The sequence below is a fragment of the Dermochelys coriacea genome, chromosome 8 (assembly GCF_009764565.3).
Source record: "Dermochelys coriacea isolate rDerCor1 chromosome 8, rDerCor1.pri.v4, whole genome shotgun sequence".
NCBI classification, from domain to species: domain Eukaryota; kingdom Metazoa; phylum Chordata; order Testudines; family Dermochelyidae; genus Dermochelys; species Dermochelys coriacea.
Window position 1 is genome coordinate 46,429,953 of NC_050075.1, and position 15,321 is coordinate 46,445,273.

The following is a 15,321-nucleotide window of genomic DNA, read 5'->3' on the forward strand; positions in this document are numbered from 1 at the left end:
TTTTTCTTCACTTCCAACTTCTCTCAATAGTCCTAAACAAGGTTGTTTTCAGGGGGCAGAAACTTAGATGGTATGTGGAACCACACAGGTAGTTAATGTAGCTGGCTGTGTCTCCTATGCTCAGGACAAGTTCTTCACATAAGGGTCCTTTCTCACTTAAAATTGTTCTCAACCTCTGCCCCCCAAGTCACCAACACCCATCTTCCCCCCAGAAAGGAAAAGAAAAGGAATAGAAGAGAGATGGCAGCACTCCCAGATCAGTCTCGAAATGGTGAATTGGAATGATTTACGCCTATAACACAACAAGCAGCTGTTATTTCACTGGTCCCCTTCTACGAGCTTCTATGGTTGCCTACTAGCTTAGTCTGTATTCTTTTTGTCACATGATGGGTTTGAGCTACAAAGCGCTGTGATCTAGGAGTTCATACCAGTTACGCTATTCCTTCTTCAGGGCTATCTGGCAGTAAAGATCAGGACTGATAACTAAAAGTGTTATCCCAAATACGACATACCTCGAAGATCTTGCAACAGGGCCACTGGTGTTTAGTGAGTTTTAATGTAGAGATGCATCCCTAAGCGGCAGTGTTCCTGCTCGATGTGGTTGCCTGTGTTCCACACCAGTGAGCATACAATTAAGTGAAACACTTTTACACAGGTAATTTAATCTTAGTGAAACTGGAAATATGGCATGTGCCTGACCAAGCTGTTATGTAAGATATGCCGTTATCCAACCTATCCATTTTTCAACACTCAGGGAAAAATTTAATTTATATTTGCATGTTAATTAACTGAATGTCCAGTAACCTATGTCCCCTCCCCACCCCCGACCCCCAGCTGCCATAACTTATATAAACACCACATTTAACTCTTTAAATACCTTTTACCAGAAATTAAAAAGCAGATAAAAGCATATTGCACAGTTCATAGGCCCTCACCTTCATAGCCTCTTCCATCACCATTGCCACAAGCAATGTTAGCAGCATCACTTTTTTCTATCCACTTCTCTCTATCCTTTTCCAGAGTATGTTCTCTCTTTTCCTCCTATGTATTTTATCTTTTTTTATACAGCATTTTCTGCTCACTTTGACATGCTGGCTCCTTCCGGATTCTTCCCTTGCTCACCAGAAGCTACATGCTGCTCAGAGTAGTTGCAGGCACCGCTTCACAGCTGAGCCAAGTGAGTGAAGCCTAGGCCAATCAGACGGATGATCCTACAGCCATGTAAATGGGAGCTATTCTTGCAGAAAAGGAAGCAACATTTCAAAGCCTTAAGAATCATTTCTACTCTCAAGGCCAACAGAACAATAGCACTACTGGAAGGCATCTCCTGCAAGCCTTTACAGTCTTGTGGGTAGAAAGCTGCCACATCAGGTTCCCAAATCAATCTGCAAGACAATGGAGCTACCTAGCTCCAATGCTTTTGAAGTTCCCAAGAAGGATAAACTAAGCTGCAGAAAATGCATGTACATCCCACACTATTCCTTAGGTATGCACTTAACCTTAGCAATAATGTACTGTGCATACTCAAGTACTCATCTATCCTAACAGTCTAATTAAAAACTAATTTCCTCTTTACCAAGGTTCACACTGCTCTTCATTGAGAGCTATTTCCACACCAAAGTTCAACTTTCAAACCACAATTTTAGCTGTAGCACTGTTCAAAAGTGAGGTTTCATAATACAAATTATAATTTTAAAAAAAATTAAGCAGACAAAAGGGGGAGTGGGAGGATGAGGTAATGAAATTAACCGAGTTTAGCAGAAAAATGAGTCTCATATCACCCCTTGCCTAACCAACACCCGAAGTAACTTGTAGGTATCATAGCAGAGAGCGGATTTAAAATAATGTGAAGTTTTTGTTCAAACTCTCCAAAAACTTTTTCCTTTGGGCAGAAACCAAGCATGGAAAACTTTAATCTATAAAGTGAAAATTACAGAAAGTTATGGTTTAGTGAAAACAGGGAATTGCAACAGTTAGGCAACCTTAACAGCAATTCTTGCTAGAATGACTGTTACAACAAATACAGAGTTTTTATGCATTCCCATAAAGCTTTCTTTAAGCTGGTTTTTTAACTTGCCATAGACGATTGTTCTATGCTCCCTTATGTTTACTTTTACACGATATTTTGCCATGGTTGGTTGTATTTGGTTATATTTAAGTTCAACTAAAAACTTCATGAAGGTGATGATTAAACTGATTAAATTCACTTTCCTCAGTAAATTGGTTTGTGGGAAACTTTTTGAATGAGGTCAGTCAATACATTTTCATATTTAATTTAGTATAGGCAAGCAATTGAGTGCCAAAGAATATAGACTTCTAAGATAAACATTTTGACCAGGTCCTAAACCCACACAACCTCTCTCTTATTTATGCATGCAATCATCTATGCTCCATAGTGCCATACACTGGATGTGTTAAGTACATACAAACATATGCTCAGCTGAGGTTTTTAGATTCATTCGGCACACCAACTTCTTCAAAGTTAGTCCTTGCTAACATTTGTACCTTTAATCAATTAAATAGCTAGCCTGCTTAATATCTGATCTGTCTATTACTTAACTTTTAATATTTACTATCAAACGTGCATCCATCAAGAGAAAACTATGCCTATCTGTTATTATACATCTGAATCACAGTATCAAACAAATCAGTTAATTAAAGGATATGAGATAGCTGCATGCCCTCAGGAAGTAGAAGCATGCAATTTAAAGTCTCTAATCACTCACTAAAATTAAATAATTAACCTGATAGGAAGGAAAGGGTTGTGCTACAGTAAATGAAGTAATAGCAACTGTCAGGATTCACTGCATCCAAAAAAAAAAAAAAAAGTTTTATATGGTCAATGAACCATTTCGGGTCACTATAGTTACCATTTGCACAATTACATAAGGCATTATGCTTAACTTTTGGAGCAAAAATAGTAACTTAAGTGGCTGAAAGTATGACATCAAAAGTTAACTGTCATAACAAGACTTATACAAATAAATGTTCATCAGTTAAACCTACAGAAGTTAGTATTTTATACTACACTATTTTTCAGATTACAATAAGAAGTTTTATGTCACTTATTTAGGTCCAGTGTTAAAGCACAGGGTATGTACATCTCCTGTACTCTGAGATCATTCTAGTATGTAAAAGCACACCATATCAAGGCCCCATTATATTCCATTATTTTGTGGCCATAGATTACTGCAGAATTGTGGTCCATAAAATAAGCTCATTTAAATGAAATTTCTCTCTCTCCCAAATGTGAAGGAAACCTTCCAAACATGAATACAGCAGAGAACAATTTAACTGTTAGAAAATATCTTAAATTTTGCACTTCACCAGATTAAGACTAACTGCAAACTAATCAAGAAAGAACTTGCAGCACATGCAAAGGGTTACCTTCTCTTTATAGAAAACCACAAAAGGTGAATTCCATATAAAGAACTTCAACTATTAGGAGGATGTGAATGCCTCTAGCCAGTCCATTTTCTTGAAAGTGGCCTATGTAGAGGAGTTGATCTAAACATAGTATCTCTTAAGGATAGTCTATCCCCTACATTTTGTAGTTTAATTACTTCCTCTATATCAGGGGTCTCAAACACGCAGCCCATGGAGTTATTTCTTGCGGCCCTCCATAGGTGCCGACTCCAACAGCAGCCAAGCTCCCTGCCAAGCGCACCACATTCCCGCTCCTCTGCCTACCTCCCAGTGCTTTCTGCCGCCAAACAGCTGTATGGCGGCCCTTAGGACTTTCCAGGAGGGAGGAGCGGGGACACGATATGCTCAGGGGAGGAGATGGAGCAGGAATTTGGGGAAGGGGTGGGGCCTCATGGAAGGGGTGGAGTGGGGCTGGGCCAGGGACAAGAAGGTGAGGGGGCTATAACTGAAGTAATTCTAAAGTAAATGTGTGTTATGTCATTTGAGTGAGGTGCATTACTGAGTATTTATATTTTATTAAAACTAAAAGGTTTCAGTGATGCGGCCTTTGGGCCAATATACTAGTCATCATGTGGCCTTTATGATGATTTGAGATTGAGATCCCTTCTCTATCTTTTTTGTCACATTTCTCCCGCGGAATGGCAGTTTAACATGAGGTGATGAGAAGTGTATGTATATAAAAGTGACTAGTAAGATTTCTAAGTTCTACTAGTCAAGAGATAGAGCATACACATGCTAAAGACAGAAATGAAAGGGGGAGATGAGAAACGTTTGCAGCAATGCGAAGGTAAGATGTCAGCTCCCTCCCCAACAGCTTCTGATAAAGGGGAGGATGCTGGAATGGGACTCCTATCATGGTGCTGTCCCTGGGGCATGCTCAGGGGCTCCATATCTTATGATCCTTCAACTAGTAGGTTCCTGATAAATCTGAAGTGCAATATATTGCAAATCCCTGACTACTAAAAATCTCAGTTTCCTACCACTGGAGTCCTCCTGGTTGGTGCAAGCATCGACTGGGGCACTCTGTTACTCTACCCCTACATATTTTATATATTGATTTTTTATATTTTTTACTCACAAAATAGAAGTTATACTTCAAAGAACTGCATAACACATCAGGGTCCTTCTCTGAAACATTAGTCAGGACTATCTAATTTGACATTTTGGCAAAGGGGTTTTATTTGATGTACAAGTATACAATATTCTACGATAGTTAACTAATCATATGCTGTACTTCCATTACGATTTCTCCTCAAGATCTCTCAAAGTTTTACAAATATTAGCTAATCACCACAATAATTTATAGAAGATAGGCAAATATCCTCATATTACAGAGTGGAAAAGAAGTGGAGCGGTTAAATTGAATTGCCAAAGGCCACACAGTAAATCAATGCCACAGACTGGAAAAGAAGAATGGTCTGTAGTGGACTGAGACTCAGAACTAGACTCAATTCCCAGCTCTGCCATAGACTTTCTCTGCAATCTTAGGCATCTCACAATTCCTCATCTTAAAGAGGGCCTCATGATATTCACCACGTTATGAAAATAAATTCATTAATGTCTGTGAGGCACACATACCACAATAACGGAAGCCATATAGGTTTCAGAGTAGCAGCCGTGTTAGTCTGTATTCGCAAAAAGAAAAGGAGTACTTGTGGCACCCTAGAGACTAACAAATTTATTTGAGCATAAGCTTTCATGTGCTACAGCTCACTTCCATATAAGCCATATAAGCATCTAGGTAAATTGCACAGAAGTCAGTATTCCTGGGTTCCTTTCTATATTCTTTTCTAATTACTTCCTCTAGAAAGCGTAATCTTCCCCCCGTAGAAGTAGGGTATTGATATCAGTTTGACAGTCATGTCAAGCTACAGTGCCAACATCCCTAAAACACACCCTCATTAATGGATACCCTGAAAAATAAGTCTCAGGTAAATCTTCAAACTACTGAGTAAGAGTGGCATCTTTCTGCTACATGGGTGATTAAAAGTAATGGCCTGTGTTCCTCCAAACCCATTACTGCTGGCTTTAGGAGAATGGTCCTGTTGCTTTACTAAACTGTCTCACGTGCAGAACAGTCCAGATGAAGATTAAGGTGTTAAAAACTGCAACAAGAATGGAAAATTTTCACTGTAACTGTAAATCTGGCATATTTCCAGATTCTACATCTTTAACCAAGCAGAGAAGTTGCTTCACAACTGCAAAACTTCACTATGATTTATGGCTAGAATGAGTCTCACTATATCCTGAGAAGTATGTGAAACCTGGTAAAAAATTTAATGTGTGGGTCATCTGAAGAATGGACTGTTTACTATATCACAGCAACAGATCAAGACTTATAAGAAAGTGAATTCTGAGGACTTGGAACCAGAAGTGACTTGATTGGGGGGGGGGGGGGGGAGAAGAAGAGTCCAACTTTTACTTTAAAGCATTCCTAGTTTGTGGCTCATTTATAACACACTATCTTTAATAAATACACTCAGATTCCTGATATGTTATTAGGATTTTAATGTTTTATCGGTAAGTGCTAAACAGTTTTTAGATTTTAAGCCTATAAGGCAAACAAATATTTTAATGTGATATCAGACAAAGTTTCAAAGGTAAGCAAAAACTGAATGCAGTGTGGGGTTTTCCCTCTTCTAGACCTCACAGCTGCTACAATCCACATCAGCATAAAGTTGGAGAAAAAACACTGAGAAAACACAAAGTAAAAACAAACAAACAAACCCCTATATTAATGCTAACATTAAGGTTGCACATGGTTATTCAAGTCTCAAAAAGCAAATGGTTAAATATACAATATTAACCCTGTTTATTTGTGCACATCTACTACACAATAGCCCAACTATGTGAGATCTTATTTACAACTACCAGGTTACAGTGACTTAAGCTGCCAAAACTTTTACTTTGGGGACTGAAATTTTCCAGGCTTGATCTCAGCCCAGAGATGAATTTTGATCAAAAATGGTTCAGCCATTGGGAGTATGAGGTGAGCATGTTCTGGAGGGAGAACAAAAAACTTTCCCTACTAGTAAGAGGCACCTTTTTCTAACAGGCACCAAAATGACTTGGCAGTATAAAGCTGATGTTTGGCATGAAAATAGCCCTCACTAAGTAATACCTTTCAGCATGAAAGGTGGCTTTGATTGACAGTATGGGCCTCTTCAGCCAGAAATTTTTCAGCACTTGTTTAGCAGTGTTAGGGATAAGGTAAGCTGCACCTGTACATCCAATCAGGCTAACTTACCTGAAAACTACAAAAACAGACCCAATGAATGACTAACCACTTCCCAGAAGCCCTTGGCTAACTTATTCCACATTTTATTAGGCAGAAGCTCCCAGGACTTGGAGGCAAGTAGCTCTTTCCTTTGGACATTGTAAGATGCATGAGGATAGAGTGTTCTAGTGTTATCTAGACAGAAATCCCAGGATGTTGAACTTTTCCTATCTTTCTTTTTCCCTATCATTTATTTAAACAAAAATACTGGGGAAAAACCTTTTAAGATTGTCAGAGCAAAAAAGAGCCAATTTTAGGTCGCTGATGACACACTTAAATGCAGGTGTATGTTTAAACTGGTTTAACTAAACTGATGCAAGTTTGTGCATAGCCATTCTTATTTTAGGTTGACTTACTATTCTTATTTTGGTTTACATAAGTTTTAGCTTAATCAGTGGTTTAAAAAAAGATTAAACAAAATAAGCATGCCTACACACAAATTTGCGCCAGCTTAATTTAAAAAACACATCTGTTTTAGAGCCTTACACAAAATTTTTAAAAACAGATTGTGCAGTGTTTTGCTACATCTTTAAGATGTACGGAGATGGTCTTTCAAGTTTGCTTCCCTAAAATATCAAGAATCTCAAGTCTCGCATGAGAGCAGGTCCTCCAGCAAAACTATGGACATCTCAGATCATGCTCATTAAGAGCTCTTGAGCTTAAAGTGTGGTGGCGATGGTGTCTTTAACAAAGACATCCTTTATTCAATATAAGACACTGAAATGAATAGATTTAAAGCAAAATAAGAGCTTTAAACAGGGACTAAAACTCCTTGCCCCATTCAACAATCACTTTCATTCAGTAACGTCATTGTTTCACTAATTCTACAGTCATTTTTCAGAGAACATATGAATTTCTAATGTAAGAACAAACAGCTTAGATCTCATTAAACTGCTCACACACACAATTGCAAAAGAACCCATAACCAAAACAAAATCCAAGTCCCCTTACCACCACCACAAAAAAAATAAAATAAATAAAAAATAAAAAAAAAAATCACAGCCTCCCTCACCCCCACAAGGGTTGAGAAGAAGGAACAAGGAGTTGAAGAATTTACTCCCGGGGGAATTCTGTGACAAAAAATTAAAATTTCTGCAACAAAAAATTTAAAATTCTGCACACAATATTTTCAAGTTCTGCAAAACAATATAATCACACCAGTTTCAATTATTTTTGGCCATTAATTTCAAAATATCTGTCAGCAAGTATGTCTGACAACAAAACAGATTCCTTACTAGGCATATTAATACAGAACTCTGAGTAAATTCATTTAAACCACAATACAGAATTGTATTTCCTGCACCCTCCAAAGCAGTGCAAAGGCTTGGGGGAAGTCAGTGATAATGGAGGAGCTGAGGGAGAAGGAAGTAATTGCTGGGAAGGAACTAGAGTGTGGAGAGTTGTTGGATATGGGTGGGAAAAGTATGGAACAGGGGTTTTTTTTTTTTTTTAGGGGCAAGAAGGGATTGTTAGGGAGCTTTCCCCATGCAGACTCTGGCTGACCCCTAGCCTCTCCCATTCAGTCAGGTACATCTGCCTCTGTCCCCATGTACCCCTGTACCTCCATGTGTCCCTCCACCCCCACTCAGACACCCGCTCCCCCACCCCCATGTGGCCTTACACCCCCACCCTGTCCCCATGTGTCTGTGCCCCCCCCAGCCAACCCCCGTCCCAATGTGGCCCTGCACCTCCCTCTCCCATTCAGCCCCTGTCCCAGTCTGTCCTCCCCCACTAGTCCTTCCGAGTCCCTGTCTGACCCAACAGCAGCCCCATGCTGCCTGTCTCCCCATATCCCGTCTCCTGATCTGGCCTGACAGGCACTCTGAAGAAGGCAGGCTCTCTCTCTTCCCTAGCTGGCTGGGAGCTACTGCTCTGTTTTATAATCACAGCACTCTCTGGTGGGAAAAAGGTAGAACTGCAGCAACTTTCCAGCAGAAGCTTTTTTCTGTGCAAAAAATAAAAATGCGTGGCTCATTAATTATGCAAGCAGTGGCACAGAATTGCCCCAGGAGAAAAGAATTAATTGGTCAGGGATGGTAAAATGGAGGTAAAGAAGCAACAGATGGAGTAAATGTCACTTTATGCCTCTAACAAATAACCATTGCTACAGTTATATTCAACATGCCCTCTAACTTCGTTAAAGCCAACTTTAAATCTAATCAATTTTTAAAATAGATTAAGAGTAGTTTAGAGTACTAAATTCCCCATATAAATTTACTGGTTTTACAAAATCATATGGTCTAAAAGTGTTAAATATTAAGAAAAGGGGACATGGGTGCATAACAGAACTTTTTAATAAAGCACATCTGTAAACACTTGTGTCCAAGATGCAAAACTTGTACTTGCTCTACTAGTCATGAAGCATCAATGCTTCACCACATACGCAACGAACAGCAAGCTTCCCCTACCATTTCTTGAATTACAGTTAAGAATGCTAAAGTCTACACAGTTGCCAAACACTGCAGCAGTTACACAACCTATGCCAGATATACAACATAAAAGCACCCTGTTCAAAATATAATCTCATATCTATGAATTACAAGATTCCACCAGCTGAAGAGTCTTGACTGAGGGGACTGGTAGTGAGTCTGTTTTGCAGAGGTTCTTATGTCATTCATCACTGTAGTATCTGATTGTCTTTCTGTAGTTCATTATATGATATCCAGTATAGCCAATCCCAATTGTTCAAATGTGTTTAGACCCCAAAATTATAAGATTGGCTTAAAAAGTAAAGAGATCTTGAAAAATAATCAGCTGGCGTTCTTTTTAATTGCCTTCTGGTTTCTGAGCCTTAACGGCAGTGGTTTTAGGGCAGTACTGGGTCACGGAATGTAAGGCACTGGATTGCGGAATGTAAGGCACTGGGCTGTTAAAAGTCCTGTTGGTGGTGCTGCCCAGCTAAGGCAGGCTAGTCCCTAGCTGTTCTGACACTGCGCTGCGCCCTGGAAGTGGCCAGCAGCCAGTTCATCTCCTAGGCAGGAGGGCCATGGGGCTCCACACACTGCCTCTGCCCTGAGCACTGGCTCCGCACTCCAATTGGCAGGGGGCGGTGCCTGCAGGCGAGGGCAGCACATGAAGCCCTCTGCCCCTTCCCTCCCACAGGGCCCGCAGGGACATGGTGCCGGCTGCTTCCAGGAGCGGCGCCAGGCCAGGGCAGGCAGGGAGCCTGCCTTAGCCCCACTGTGCCAGGGGGCTGGCAATCCCACGGGCCGGATTGAAAACCTTGATGGGCTGGATCCAGCCCGCGGGCTATAGTTTGCCCTCCGGTGCTCTAGACTCAGCTCCCTTCAAGAAATTTTTTCAGGGCAGCTCTCATGCCCAACCGCAAATTAAACTTTATTCCAGATTTATTTATATCAATGCACAAAAGATGTTCTAGTGTTTAAGTGTTTAAGCCCTTCTTTCCACTCTAGAAATGAATTTGCCAGAACATGTTTTGTGCCCTATATGTCCCCCATCTACTTTTTACCTTCTCAGTACATTTATGCTGTTGGAGAAGGTGCTATTCAAAAGGAGATGTGCACAATAAGGGCTTGCGTACATGGGGAAATTGACTGGATTAACTATTCTAGGGGAAAAACATAGGGACACTAATTTTTCTGGAATAAAGTGACATTCTTGAATGGTGTGTTCACACAGGGAGCTATTATGGAACTTCAGAACAGTTTATTCCAGAACAGCTATTCCAAATATCTACTTGTAATCTCAAACACTCTATTCTATATACAATATTTTGTTTATGTTTCTGTTTTGTAGAAAAATAACCTGACTGCAATATCCTCTCTGACTTGTGAGGGTGGAAAGAATTTCATGTGGACTGATCCATTGCTTTCAAAAAATTTGCCAACTGTCGTGTGTAAAAAACGCGTAATTTACATTTTATGTAAAATCAAGCTTCAGGTATTTTTCTTGGACTTCAACCACAAGCATAACAGTATCACAGGGCAAGACCCATAAATGAAATTATTTATCTTTGACAAGTGAAAAAGTTGTCAGAGATCATTAATCTGGAAGGGAGTAAAATACTATAAGGGACTACATATCCTTGCTTGGAACCCATCAAATTAAGTTTTGCATTTTATTCTTGAAACAGTGAGCAGTCAAACAACTGGGGGAAAAAAAACTTTTTCCAAGAGGTTCTTCGCCACTAACATTAGTCTTCTGACAGGTTGGATAAAAATCAATGTTTTTTAATTAAATCAGATTTTTTTTTAGAAAATGCTTTTTGAGGAAAAACCTATCTAAAGATAGTTTTAATTAAGATCAATGATGAGATATTTTTGATCTATAATGTAACGGATTATAAATTCTAATTCTATAGTATAAGACAATATATTCATGTAATTTTTAAGAAAAATTTTGTAAATGAGTTCCACTAGGACTAGGGACTTCTGTATAGATAAGATAGAAAGATTAACCTAAATAATCAATGGGACTCAGTGCTCAGTCTAGAAGATACCAGAGATGCTTAGTTTTGCAGTTCTCAAACCATGGATTTGTGTCTCCAGAAATAACATGCTTGTTAATAGAAAAGTGTTTTAAAATTAATTAATTAAATTAAAATATAGAGGAGAATGAACAGACCTCAACTCTACTGTCCCTCTGCAAATTTGTGTACACAGTCATTCAATCCCTTAGTCTCTCTAAAAGTGCAGTTTCAAAAAGTTCAATGAATAGAAGAGCGTTGGGGACAGAACAGATCTGAACAAGAAGAAGAAGTCTGGAGATAAATTTGAGAAGGGAGGGACAGGCAGTAGAAACAAAAGTGAAACTGTTTGAGTAGCATATTCAAGAAGACTTGGTCTTTCTGAGCGTAGCCTTCATTGATTTGAAATCTACTATACCATTCACTCACTAGAAGGGAAAATCTATAATGGCAGCAGGCTGTAAGAGAGACCCAGTTTGGGAATAAGAACCATTCAAGAAATATATGTTTGCTGATGATGTTTTAAAGAAAGTTACACCAATGAATTGGTGGAAGTCACTTAAGCACTTGGGATTCAGAGACTGTTGAAGTGATAACCTCACTTTTAACAGCAGTAGCTTATATTTTCTTCCTTTGGGCTAATTCATTCCAAACTGAGAAATTGTTTGGGACCTGAAAGAGCAGGAAAGCTTGTTTTTCTTTTCCAGATTATGAACAGGAAAATGAAGGTGAAGACAACTGAGTTAGCTGCAGAAGCCAATATTTTAAGTTCCTCATGTTGACCGGGCTGACAGTTGATTTAATTTTTGTTTTTTAAATATTTCATTTAACTATTTTAGTTAAAGACAATTTTAACAAAAACAAACCTGATTTTAAAAAACTTGAATGTTTAACTAAATTCAAAAATTCATGTTTTTTTAAAAAATATATTATATGTTTGCTGTTGAAGTAAAAAATCCAGAATACATAACGTTGTTGTTTTAGTTAAATAAAACAATTTAAATTTCTGTCTGGTGATGTTCTCCTCCTAATACAGCATGGCAAGAAAATATTAATGATTAACCTGTTGAATTGGAGATATTTATGAAGTCATTGCGTGATGAACTATCTGCCTCAATTACCTTTGGTAAATGAAATAACCAAACAATCATTCATTTTCTGATACACTGTAAAACTAATCTGAAAAGTTTTCAAAATAAATCACTAAAATGTATAGTGTACACCTTCTAAAAATGAAACCTACATCTATCTCTGAGTTGTGAAGAATATGTATTAAGGTTATATCAAGAATGCACTTATGTAGAATTCCGTGATTAAATCGAGTCTTCCTGACTAGTGATTTAAATCAATTTGATTTAAATCAAATCCACCATCTTCTGAAAATCTGAAGTTTAATTCACCAAATGGAACCGATTTAATCTCAGCAGCCATTTGTATTTCACATTTTAAATTCCGATACAAATATTTAACTTAAATTAAGCTAGTATGAGAAAAATACTCCAGATATATTCACCTATAAAAGTTTCTTAAATTATTAGTTTTTCAAATATACTGTAAACCTGGTTCTCTCTAGACCTTTGTGCTTTTAGTAAAAAAAAATTAGACAAAAGGAAAAGTATTAAAGATCACATGATAATCAGAATTTTTTTTTTTTTTAAAGCTGGGCTTGTGCTTTTTTACTACTTTATGATGCATGAGGAAGGCCTGAAAGGTTTTCTCCCCCCCCCTCTTTTTTTAAGTTAATTTTTCTAAGCAAGCAAGCAAAAAAGCCAGGAATATCAAATATTAATTCAGAGGTTCTCCCCCCTGTGAAGCACCTGGCATTGGCTACTGTCGGAAGACAGGATACTGGGCTAGATGGACCTTTAGTCTGATCCAGTATGGCTGTTCTTATCTCAGAGGACGTCTACTTCAATCTTACACCTAAATGAAATATCTGAATCTTTAATTAAGCCTTCCTCTTACTAAAGGCTCTGTTATGATTTTAGGTTGAATAAGATGTTTAACAATAAGTAGCATTTAAAATAGTCAAAGTAAAAATCCCTCTTCTTCTCAACTGTCCAATACCTTTGACTCTTGTGATATTATGATTTATCAGTTCTCCAGCCAGCCATCTTTCAGGCTAGATGGGATCTGAATTTCCAGTGTTACTCCTGAGGGCATTCTGCGCCAAAAAAATAAAAAATTCTGCGCCAAAAAAAATTAAAATTATGCACACAATACTTAAAATTCTGCAAATTTTATTTGTCAAATAAATGTGGAGCGTCCAGCTTGGCATTGGGGAACACAGACCAGTAGCTGCACAGAGGTGAGAGATCACTGTGCAGCTTCCCTTCCCTATCCCCCTGCCCCCAGATCCCGATTTAGTGGTGAGGGCGCACCCAACACTGACACAGTGCAAGGACCGGGCCTGCCCCAGGTGTGGGCAGGCAGGCTCAGCAAGGCAGGATCCCAGTTTGGAAGGGCTTAGTGTGGGGGAATCCAGGTGTGGGTTGAGAAGTTCTGTAAGGGGCAATATGGGTGCAGGTGGCTCAGTGGGGGATCCGGATGCACAGGGGCTTGTTGGAGTGCAATGGTAATGGGACTCTGCAGCGGGATCCAGGTGAAGGTGGCTGAGACACTGCCGTTGGGGGGGCGGGGGAGTACTGAGCATGGTGGGGATAGAGCTCAGCAGACGGGCTGGGTGTGGGGGGTCCAGATGCTGGGGGAGTGGGACTCAGTGGATGGGAATCCAGGTGCAACTGGTTGGGGCTCGGTGGGGTGGGGATCTGGGTGCAGTTGGCTTGTCAGGGTGGTCCAGGTGCAGCAGGAGTTGGGGTCATTGGGGGGTGAGGCTTGGCAGGACAGTCTAGATATGAGGGGGTCTGGATGCACGGGGGTTGGGCAGATGGGGGAGCAGCTCCCTGTACAGGGACCTGTCCCCCTGCAGCTGAGGAGCAATGGCTGCAGGAAGCAGGGGGAGTTTGCAGAGCTTCCTGCAGCCGGGGAAGAAATCTGGGGGTAGGTCTGACCCACCCCGGATACTGTGCAGGGGAAGAGGAAGTCCCGTCCTCCCCAGCCCACCAGCTGAGTCCGGCACAGGGTAGGAGCCACCAACCAGGCCTTCCCCAATCCCCCCTCCTGCCACACAGTGATTTACCTCTATGCCGGCAGCCCTGGGCACTCAAAACATAATACTGCTGGGAAGACTCACATGAGCATTTGTGTCTTTCCCATCAGAAAGTCATTTTTCTACCAGGAAGCAAAGAAATCTGTGGGGGACAAATTCTGCGCATGCACAGTGGCACAAAATTCCCCCAGGAGTATAATGTAAACACACAAGCAGGAAAACATACAAAAAAAATCAGACCTTCTTCTATCATAAAATATCAAACAGTGACGGTCAGTTTTTTCCCTTGCATGGGTATCTTTTAAGACTTGTTTTACATATACCTTGGACACAAAGGTACAGTGTTTGCTTTTAACCTGTGTTTTTACACTTGTAGTCTCATTTTGCCATTAACTAAAAAAGTACTAGATTTAAAAAGTACAAATTATAAAAAAAACAACATGCGTTAGCGCAATCTGTAACTAACAGTTTATAAAGAAATGTTAAAAAATTAATGTTATGTAGTTTTGAGGTATAATAAAAACAGTAGTCTGTTAGTTTGTATACTGTAGATACTGAAACTTTTTTCATCTCTGCATTTTATTACAGTATCTTCGTACTTCATTACAATTTCTATCTCCATCTTCTGCTCCTTGTGTTTTTAACTCTCGTGCTGTCATTTAAGTTTAGATTCCCCCCCCCCTAGTTTTACAAACCTATCCAATGTTCATCTTTTTTCACATCTTTCAGCTGTGTTCTTTTCTGACCTGTTTCTGTTCATGTTATAGCTAATACATTATAAATTCTGTGTCAGGATCTATAAAACTAAAACTAAGGCTTGAAAAAATTACAGGGCAAACAGATTGGACTACAAAAGCCGTAGATCAATACAAACAATGAGGAAAGGTTCTACCAGTAAGCAACACAGCAATTCCATGATGTCAAGTCCAGCCTCCATCCCTAGCTAATGGAAATGGAGAGGGTGTTATCAGGTTACTTTTCTCTTGTACCCTGCCTGAAGACACCATCATTTACAGCAACCTCTGGATTCAGGGCATCTGATAAATTTGAAGTTCCTATCCTTCTCCCCCAGGTTTGTTGCTA

General features: G+C 39.6%; 1 protein-coding gene across 48 annotated transcripts in view; it reads right to left on the bottom strand.

Moving 5' to 3' along the window:
* The window catches only part of PRRC2C (proline rich coiled-coil 2C), a 123,021-nt gene that overhangs the window by 103,442 nt on the left and 4,258 nt on the right, over positions 1 to 15,321 (bottom strand). The window contains exon 1 of one of the 48 annotated variants that reach the window (XM_043491188.1): positions 936 to 1,271. The exons of the other annotated variants lie outside the window; for them this stretch is intronic. The gene's annotated coding sequence lies outside the window, so the exon portion shown is untranslated. Of the gene's footprint in view, positions 1 to 935; positions 1,272 to 15,321 lie in introns of those variants that run through there. 48 annotated transcript variants of the gene reach the window in all.